The sequence below is a fragment of the Gavialis gangeticus genome, unplaced genomic scaffold (genome assembly GCF_001723915.1).
Source record: "Gavialis gangeticus isolate Ggan-Ray unplaced genomic scaffold, GavGan_comp1, whole genome shotgun sequence".
Taxonomy (NCBI): domain Eukaryota; kingdom Metazoa; phylum Chordata; order Crocodylia; family Gavialidae; genus Gavialis; species Gavialis gangeticus.
In genome coordinates, this window is record NW_017729033.1 from 35,093,196 (window position 1) to 35,102,680 (window position 9,485).

Sequence of the window (9,485 nt, forward strand, 5' to 3'; positions counted from 1 at the left end):
CCCCCACAACTGCTCACGTGTATTCTTCTTCCTCCTGACTTAACCTTGGGTGCTTAGAGTAAAGCTAAAAAATTAGAGGACTTCTGCTGCGAGCTTCTTGAATGCCTGCGCTTAGCCTTAGATTTTAGTTCATATCTTTCCATGTGGCAGTCTCCGAGACAGATGTGTTGTTGGGTGAAGTTACTTTACACTTCTAATTTAGACTGGACTCTTTTCATGCACCTCTTTGAGTGATTGCTGCTAGTCACTTAACCTGCAGTAGGCTCTCTATGGATGAATGCTGGGAGAAGAAAGGGAGGTTAATCATTTGAGATTGTTCTTTGAGATGTTTTTGTTTACACTGATCCTATGAACTGCCTTCCACCCCCTGACCTTGACTTTTCGTATTAGTGAAAGAGGTGAGTGACAACTAGGGTTCATCCAGTCTTTATACCCTCACTATTAAGAGCATGATGGTAGGTAAGATACATTACTGACCAAAACATTTTAGGGTTGTGTGCACAGAGTGCACTCAGTGACAGTGGAATCTGTATGGTGAACAAAGGCATCTTGAAGTCCTCCAGTTACTATCAATGCTCTTTTTTTCCAGATGCTGGTGTTCTTTCAAAGCTCTTTACAAGAGCCGGTGTGAAATGTCACTGCTAAACTCCCCAAGCCAGTAACCTCTGGCTTAATTGCAAAAGAAAGTATAATTTTTCACTTGACTGAGCCTGAATATGAAAATAACCTACTTCTGCCCTCTGGGAGGATTCTCACCTACATCCCAGCCAATGTTGACTTCCTGTCTACTGGAGGCTTCTAGCTCTGTGGAGCAGACCTGCTAAGGTCAGGTTCAGATGGACTATCAGGGCTGTAGAGAAAATCCCTCTAAAGGAATCCCTTTAAAGGCTAAGTCTCTTCCAAGAAATACCAGGTGAATCACAAGTCTCATTGTCGGGCAGACCTATATCCTGACTGGCAGAACACCCAGTGCTCAATATAACCTATATCTAGGCTTGTCACTGATGAACAGGAGTGGGTCTTGAAGGCATAACAATAGAGGATTTAGATATGGATGGGGGTTGTCTCTATGTTTTAATATACTGAAGTATGATACCATGTTATGTGGTCTGATGCTTGGCTAAATCATGCACAGCAAACAGCAGAAGGTAGTGCATGTGATAGGCCAAATATGCACGTGAGTGGGGCTACTAGAGAACAGAGCATGAAGGAATAGTGCTTTCAAACACTTTATTTGGGCCCTGGCAATTGTGGTGAGTCACTGGTGTCTAGATATCCCTCAGATATCCTCTCTTTTGCTTTCTCTTTAGATCTTTGCTTCTCTTGTCCAAAGCTGGCTATGATTCAGGAAGGGGACTGGCTCTTCACCATGGAGTGCTTCCAGGAATGCAAGATCCTAATTTTACTTTGATTAAAGTCTTCAATAAAGAGTGTTTCCTAAATATACAAAATTGAGGACAGAATAGAGTTCTAAAGTTCACAATCAGTTGAAAGAAGTTTTATCACCAGTTTAATGGATTCTTTTAAAAGATGGCTTTATGTTACTTTTTTACTTAGCCTAAAATCCTGGCAGAATAGAGTTAAATAAGCAATCTGTTATTGAGCAATGCTCAGCTTTTGTTTACATTAAGAGAGTAGAACGAGGCTATCATTGTCTCAAAAGAAAATTGCATTCCACATCTTTGCTTGCTTTGGGCGTTGAACCAGGACCAAGCGTTTAATTTTAAGAATTTTAAGTTTATACACTGGAGATGGTGATCAATCAGGGATGGGCAATTATTTTTGCCCAAGGGCCACAAAGACAGTTCTGGAAATCTGTGGCAGGCTGATCAGTACCTCTTCCCTCCCCCACCCCTCATGATAGCCTGGAGCCCACATGCCACTGCCAACAGTGCACAGCCTCCAGCCTGCTCTTGCCCCAGCTCTGCAGTACTGGCAGGGACCCACATGCACAGATACAACCCTGGCCTGCCCCAGACTTGGCCCTGCACAGCAGACCAGCTCCAGACCAGCCAGAAGCTGCACATAGTCCTAACCCACCCCACACCTGCTCTGGACTCAGCCCGGTGGAGCAGACCAATTCTGGACCTGTGCGCACAGCCCCAACCCTCCCCACCCTTTCTCCGGACTCGCCTGCCCGAGCTGAGCAGTGGCAGTAGACAGTAGCAGGAGCAGTTGGGCAGAAACTGCTGCTTGGTGCAGGGGAAAGCAGCTCCTCCCCCTTGTCGCTGCCAGGTGCTTCTTGCTGCAGCTGCTGTGGCTGGGCTGCGCTGCCCTGCCCTATTGCTGCCCAGTGGGACAGCAGTGGCAGCGCAGAGGAGCAGTAGGGCAGCCTGGGCACAGGCACCAGGCAGCTGCAGCAAGAAGTGCCCAATAGCAGCGAGGGGGAGGGACTGTTTTTCCCCTGTGCTGAGCAGCAACTTCTTCTTGGCTGCCACTGCCACTGCTCAGCCTGGGCAGGCGGTCTGGAGCAGGTGCAGGGTGGGCTGGGGTTGGAGCTCTGCGCACAGGTTCAAGCTGCTCCAGAACCGGTCCGCTCCACTGGGCTGAGTGCAGGGCAGATGTGGGGTGGGTTGGGGCTGTGTGCACAGCTTCTGGCTAGTCTGGAGCTGGTCTGCTCTGCCAGGCCGAGTCTGGAGAGGGCGCGGGGCAGGCCAGGGTCAAGGCTGTGTGTGTGGGTCTCTGCCAGTACCATGGCATCCAGGTTATGCCAGGAGTTGGGACCAGACACAGGAGACAAAAAACCCAGAGACCTAATAAAGGAAGGGAGGGAAGCTTACAAGGTCAGGAAACAGTACCTCAATCATTTTTTAGACAGTGCTGCAGGCTGGGCCTAGCCATTAAGGGCTGGAGTGGGTGGGGCCTGTTATCTGTGCCCTTGGGGGATTGGCTGCCTTGGATGCCCCATTAGGATTAGTTGGGGCCAGAGCACTGATCCAGGCTCATTGCAGGTGGTGCCTGTTTCCCTGCAGCCTCAGGGGATGAATTGTCCCAATACTCTGATTGGGACCATCTGGTCTCAGAGCTCTGAACTGGCCTCATTACTGTGTCTCGCCAATGGGTTGCAAAATATTGACATTTTTATTGCAGTTATAAAACACATAAAGTTTTCTTCCCCTGATGCTGGTACATCTATACCCAGTTTTTTGCTCAGCCTCTCAAAATATACATATACATAAAGGGCATGGGTTTCATTATCATCATATTTTTACTCTTATTTTTATAGGCAGTGCAAGGGGGTTGCAACAGTTTTTTGTTTTTGTTTTTGATTCTACTTAGAACAATAATGTCATTAACTGGAAAAACTGAGAAACACTGAGCCAAAGCACCTTGCTTAGAAAGATGCATCCTGGTGACCTTGTGGATGATCCTGGTGATCTTTTCTTTATACAGCTATAGGCCCAAATCCTATTTCATTGTATGCATCTAAGTGGCACATACACAGCTACAGAATTGCACGTTTTGGCACCTGCATGCAGTATGGGATTTTATTTTCACCAAAATAGATTATCCTATGCCCATACCTACCAAAAGTAGAGCAGGGATGATATCCCTCCCACCTTTTATCCCAGCAACCCAATAGTTACATCATGTCCCTAAGGAGCAGACGGCCCAGGTTCTAGGGCCACTGTCACTGCAGGGTGGGGGTTGAACCTGCAATACCAGCTTCCTGCAAAAATATGCATAAGGGCCTGACCTGGAAAGAATTCAGGAGTCAAATTCACAAGCAGGACTTAGGTTTAGCATTATACTACCTAGCTTTTAGGTATCCAGATCCCAAGAGTAATTCACAACCTCAAGTCAGGCACTTGGGCTTCCTATACACTGCATGGGTAGACAGAGTTACCTGAGAATGTATTTTGCAAAAGCCAGCAAGCTGAATAGGAAGTGCTTAAACTAATCAAGCAATGCCGCTAGGAGTTAGGCATTCTCCTTCCTCCAGGCTAGAAGAAGGCACCTATCTTTGCTCAAGATTCACAGCTAGGGATGTCCTCCTAAGAACTAAATGCCTGGAACAGGACAATTCTTTTATCTCACATGACACCGGAAGAGGAGGAGAGGATGGTGTCATCCACAACCTTTCTCCTAAGAGCCTGGGTGTTAGAACATTCTCCTGGAATATGGATTTTTGTCTTTGATATTATGGGATTTTGTACAAAGTGGAATCATTTTAACAGGAGAGAATGATGATTGAAATTACCCTCAGATGACTGACTAGCTTAATGGTTAGGGCATGCTTAGGAGAGATGTAGTTACAAGTTATCTTATGTGCAGTGGGGTTCACGAACCTTGGTTTTCTACATGCAAGGTAAATGCTGTGACCACCAGGTAAGAGAGATGACCCCTCTTTCACTGATGTCATTGTGAGAAGAAGGGAGCAGTGTGGCTCAGGCTAGGAAAGGATTCATGTCTGTTAATCCCAAGGAGAGATTGGGCTTGTTGATTCCATGAGGCAGCAGGTTGCCTCGACATAAATTGTCACAAGATTGAGCTTAAACCCTTATAGAGCTGGCTCCTAGGTACCTCCCACTTTTGAAAGTGGAACTTACACTTGTAAAGCACTTCTTAAAAGGTAACCCAGAATCTTAATTTAAAGACTCCAATTGATGGATAATCCCCTATGTTAATTGTCCATTGTGTAATTGCCCGCATTGATTAAAAAAAAAAAAAAGTCATTTTTTTGGCCTGAATTTATCTACTTTCAGTTTTCACCCTTGGGTCATTGCTATCATACTTGTGATGTTTAGCTATATCAGAAAGCTGACCTAATAAGTATCTAGGCCCTATTGCAATATAACTGTTAAATGCTAATAATGAATCTGAGAAATTATATAGGTGGCTGTCTATTTGCATATATGATTATTGATTAAAGTTGCTATAATGGTTTATGAAAGCAATATGTACACAGTTTTAAAGACTTATTCCTTCACTGCTAAGTCATTGTCATTTTAAACCATATTTTTGTTTCATGGTTGTTTGGCACAACCATTATGTTCCCCCAGTTTCTGGCTTTTTTAATACAGCTATCAAGGGACCTACATAAAGACATTTATTTTTTATCATGTTTTTCTTCTGGACTTTTTTCACCACAAGGGAGAGAGCTAAGATGCTGAGATCTTAGAGTGAAAGTGGGTTTAAATTAGGAAATGCCTTTGGGAGCAATGTATTTGACACTAGAAATTGACAACTGAGAAAAGAAGTTAAGTGGTGTTCCCTAGGTGTCTGAACCTCTGAGGGCCCACAAGCAAGTAAAAGAGAGAGGGGCACAGCAGTGCCGTCGGATCTGATGGGATTAATAGACTGTCAAGAGCCCAAACAAGGCACAGCTACTCTGGAAATCATTAGTGGAAGGAAGCACAATGACTTCAAGTAGTTCTCAAATGCTGCAGAGAGCCAGGTGAAATGATGGGGCCATTTCCTGTGAACTTAAAGTACAAGCTGGTGGAAGGAGTTTCAGGATCCTGAGAAGTTAAGACAATTGTCTGAAATGCCTAGGTAGCCAATTTTTAACCAATGAAAATACGTCCACTTCTGAGACACTGAGAGTTTGGAAGAGATGCCCAGAACACACAGGTTCAACAATCTCACTTTTTGTGCCTTCATCCTCCAGTATAGTTACTTTACCTGGTAGTTACCTTGGCTGGAGTCCCCTTTGTTTCAGTAGCAGACTCCTTGTCTGCCACACAAGAGACCTGGGTTCAATTCCTGGGTGCTTATATAAATACAGCCATGGAGGCACCAAATGTCTGGACCCTGTCTGGCCTTTGGATTCTGTCTCGGTGACCTAAGGCAGGGACAGAAGGTCTGGGCAGCCTCCACTACTCCAAAAAACCCCTCTTGCCTAGGCATATACATCAAAGGTCTGGGTGACCTCTCATGATCCAGAAGAATAAATGGTTACCACGCATTTATCCTGATTCCTAATAATACATTTCAAAATAAAATTGGCTTTGCTTAACAGCTCCCAAACAGAAGTGTGCTGGGCCAGATTCTGAACTTCATCACCAATGTCACACATGTATGGATGAGGATGTTAACACTGAGGTGGGAGTACACACTTGGCTTCTCAATCAGTTGTGTATATACTCTGATAATCCCAAGAAAAATTACAGACCCATAAAAATGCTTTATTAAAAAAAATGTTAAGATTATTTTTGGCCAAACATATGGAGATCTGATTCAGCTTTTAATTTTCAGTGTGGTAACTTTGGAACTCTATATCTGATCAGCTCCAAAATTTCGGGGAGTGTTCTGTGCATCAGTGAACAGAAATCTGTTCATCTTGAGGCAAAGCAAATTGCCAGAAAGCTGGCTTCACAGAAGCATCAGGGTCATAGTTTCATAGTTGTTAGGGGCTGGAAGGGACCTTACAGATCACTGGGTTCAGCCCCCCCTGCACTTGGACAGGAAAGACTGCTGGGAGCAGATGACCCCAGCAAGATGGGGGTCAAGATGCTTTCTGAAGATCACCAGGGTGGATAACTGTACTACCTCTGGGGGGAGTCTGTTCCAGCTCCTTAGCACTTGACTTATAAAGAAGTTTTTCCTTATGTCTAACGTAAAGTGATCCTCAATCAGCTTGTGCCCATTATTTCTTGTCATCCCTTGGGGGGCCTTGGTGAACAGATGCTCTCCCAGGCCTTGATGTACACCCTTAATATACTTATAGGCTGCCACCAAGTCCCCTCTGAGTCTTCTCTTCTCCAGGCTGAACAGTCCCAAGTCTTTCAGCCTTTCCTCATATGACCCGCTCTCTAGGCCTCTAATCATGTGTGTGACCCTTGTTTGGACTCTCTTGAGCTTCTCCACATCCTTCCTGAAGTGCAGCATCGAGAACTGGATGTAGTTTTGCTTTTCATACCTGAATCCAAATCGTTGATGAATATATTGAAAAGCACTGGTCTGAGTACTGAACCCTGAGGGACACCATTGGTCATCCTTCGCCATGACGACTCAGGTCTGTCAATCAATACTCTTTAGGTACTACCACAGAGCCAGTTACCTAGCCATCGGACCGTAAAGTAGTTGAGGCCTCATTTTCCCAATAATTTTTCATGAGAACTTCGTGGGAGATGAGATCAAAGACCTTTTAGAAGTCCAGGTATATGACATCAGCCTCATTTAGGTGGTGAGTAACCTGATTGTAGAAGGAAATGAGGTTGGTCTGGCATGACCTACCCATAAGAAAGCCATGGTGGATATCCTTCAGAATAATGCCTTCTGGTAGCCTGCCTGTAATGGTTTCTTTGATAATTTTTTTCCAGGATTTTACTAGGGCTCGAGGTCAAACTGATTGGCCTGTAACTTTCCAGGTCCTACTTTCTCCCTTTCTTAAAGATAGGCACATTGGGCTTTTTCAATCTTCTGGGATCTCTCCTGAGTGCCACGAGTCTTCAAATAATTTTGCCATTGGTCACGTGATGACATTGGCCAGTTCTTTTAGTATCTTTGAGTGTAGGTCATTTGGTCCTGCTGGCCACCCTCTGCTGCTACCTACAAATATGAGGCAGCAGTTTAACTTGCTGCTTGAGGACATTCTGTAGTCTACACGCAAACAGAAATAAGAGCAAGAGTGTGTGGTGTTAAATAGACAGGGGGAACAGAGATCAGTAGATAAAATGATGGAAATAAGGAAGATTGGGAAGGGACTAGGGGCAATGGCAGTGAAGGTAGAAACAGAGATGCAGTATGGAATGAATGTGGCATTGCAGGGGCAGGAGGGAATAAGGCATAATAGTCATTATGGAAGCAAGGGATCCCTAGAGCAGGAGGCAGGAATGGGGGGATGCTGTGTGCAGCTTGTCAGCAGGAAACAAGCAGAAGGGGGCATCCGAAACCTTCTCTTTGAAGCTCAGGGTCCTGCCCTTGGGGGCCACAGTCCTTTCCTAAGGATTAGTGTTACAGCTGCTCTTCAAAAGAATGAACCTCTCACCCTTTTCTTTCATCACACAGCTGGAGGATGTGATGGTGCTGCCCACCCTTTACATAGAGATGAGAACTCATTCAGGAAGTGGGTCCATTTCTCTCCTCACCCTAAAGGATTTCAAATTCACCTCTCCCACTCGCAGGCAAATACCTAAAGCAACAGTCTATAGTATGTGGTAAGGAAGGGAGCCCTCTACCCCTCCTGGTGAAGTCATGCTAGGGCAGAAAGAAATGCCATTCAGTGAGGTGGAAGGAAAGCAGGGATGAAAGCAGGGTGAGCCTGTAAGCCCAGTGCGCAGGCAGGGCGCTGTCCAGTTCTAGCTGCAGTCGGTGCTTGAAAGCCACCGTCCCCCGCTGAGCAACAGTCAGCCTCCCAAGCGTGCTGTCTTCCTAGCCCCATTAAGCTTCAAGGCATACAAAAGACTAGAACTCTTGGTTCCAAAATGATACCTTTTATTAGACCAAAGGAAAATGGCAAGAAAATTGTCCTTTTCTGCAAGATTTGGGAACAAAGTCCCTTCATCAGGCTCTGAGAAAAGTGTAGATGGTACAAGATGGTAAAAAGTGCCCATAGGTAGGAAAAAACCTTCATTTTTGCACAGAGGGAGCTGAAGGTGGAAGGCTGTCCCTCTGGGTCCATGGGAGTGTCTCTGTGAGCTGTGTTGAGTAGCTCTTTGATGTGTAGCTTTTTGTATGTCTTTTTGTCTCAGACCCACACGGCTACCAAGTACACCCATTAAGCTTCATTCCTTTTTGCATGTGGCACAGCTTCAGCAGCAAAATCCCCCACTTAGCGTAAGCGCTCCTCTGGGAAGTGGCAAACATGGGTTTGAACCCCTGAAGCAGAGGGGGTAATTCAACCCAGATCTCCGACTGCCTGGGTAAGTACTTGGAACATGACGTTACAAGGACAATGGCAGCAATTCTTCCTTCTCCTCAGGAGGCTGTTAAAAATTAAGCAGCCAAAGATGCAGACTGTGGTGGGCCCAAACTTGGCAGTGTGGGAGGGGAGCTTAAAGCAGAGTTGCTGGGAGCTTAAGTACAATTGCTGGGTCAGACCCCGGCAGGTACTTGGAGACCACCGAACCTGGTTCCTAGAGCCCAGTGGGGCTTAAGTAGCAGCTAATCACTTAAGTACTCCAAACAAAGCAGGTGCCACATGCACACCTCTAGTTCAGAGAAATATCTACTGAGTGGGATAAATCTTAGATGACAGTTTTGGACTTAAGTACTGGGGCTGTGTAAAGCTTCAGTCCCTGATTCGATTTGGAGATTCAGCCCAATTCGGTGGCGGAATCTCCAATGTGAATCAAATCAGGAGACCCTTTACTCTCTCCGAATCGATTTGGAGAAAGTCAGAAAGATTTGGCAATTCAGACAGACACAGCCTTAAATGTTTTTTCTATATACCTCAAGGTACCAGGCAGCTCATGAATGCTGCGATGGTGGGGCAGATGGAGCATCCCACAGGAGCGGGTGTGGCAGCAGTCCCCAGCACACTCAGCAGCAGACCCAGAAGTGGACCACAAACACTCCTCATCCACTTCCAGGTCCGCCAG